The sequence below is a fragment of the Chrysochloris asiatica genome, unplaced genomic scaffold (assembly GCF_000296735.1).
Source record: "Chrysochloris asiatica unplaced genomic scaffold, ChrAsi1.0 scaffold00214, whole genome shotgun sequence".
Taxonomy (NCBI): Eukaryota; Metazoa; Chordata; class Mammalia; order Afrosoricida; family Chrysochloridae; genus Chrysochloris; species Chrysochloris asiatica.
In genome coordinates, this window is record NW_006408732.1 from 4,506,400 (window position 1) to 4,507,729 (window position 1,330).

The window sequence follows — 1,330 nt, forward strand, 5'->3', positions numbered from 1 at the left end:
GCAGAATCACTGTACCAAAAAGTTCATGTTCAACTATTTCAAGAGGTAGCATATGATCAAGAGTCAATGATACTGAAGGAGGAAGTCCAAGGTGCATTGAAAGAATTGGCAAAGAACAAGGCATCAGGAATTGCTGGAATAAAAGTTGAAATTGTTCAAGAAAATGAAGTGGCACAGGACACACTCACTCATCTATGGCAAGAAATTTGGAAGACAACTATTTGGCTAACTGTTTGGAAGAGATCTGTACTTGTGCCCATTGCAGAGAGGTGACCCAATAGAATACGAAAATCATCGGACAACCTTTTTTATATCCCATGCGAATAAAGTTTTATTAAAGGTAATACAGAAATGGCTGCAAGCCTACGTTGACAGAGAACTTCCAGAGGTTCAAGCCGGATTCAGAAGAGGCCATGGAACAAGGGATATCATTGCTGATGTCTCATGGATCTTGGCTGAAAGCAGAGAATATCAGAAAGATGTTTACCTGTGCTTTATTAACTACACAAAGGCTTTCAATTGTGTGGATCATGACAAGCTATGGACAACATGTGAAGTATGAGTATTCCAGAATACTTAATTGTGCTTATGAGGAATCTGTACATGGACCAAGAGGCAGTTGTTCAAACAGAACATGAAAACAAAGAAAGCTGTGCGACAGGATACTATTCTTTTACCATACTTGTTCAACCTGTTTGCTGAGCAAATAATCCAACAAGCTGGGTTCTATGAAGAAAAATGTGGCATCAGGATTGTAGGAAGACTCATTAACAACCTGTAATATGCAGATGTGTTGAGGACCACAAGTACTGAGATGCCGAGGACCGATGTCATGGACGAAAATCCAACATGATGGCCGCTCTCAGGCTTGCTAGCCAGGGACCCTGAGGGCCCAAGGAAGTAACCTCCGGACGTCCCAGGTTCATTGGCTTTTATGAACTCACTGTTGGGCTAGCTCTGTATAAATTTCTTTAGTCCTATCACTCATTCTATGATTCAAACTCCAGTAATTGTAGCTTCTGAGAAAAGGGTTTCTTATGTGCCTCTCTTAATGTCTCCACTGTGTTGGCAGTGCTTAAGGTTCAGGGAACAAAATCTCTCTGAGGAACAAACTCTGGCCACCTGGAAAGCATGGCAAAACTGTTCTTTATCAAGTTATTCAGTTATGTTTGGTATTTACTTAATACATGAGCTCTTAGTAACCATGTACAATATTAATATTAAACAAAAAACCTCTCCTAAAGCCGAGGCTGTAAAAAGTTACTAAGGCAAGTTTGCTGGGAGACGCTGGAGAAAATTCCCCTAAGGAATTCACCCAAAGTAGATTGGC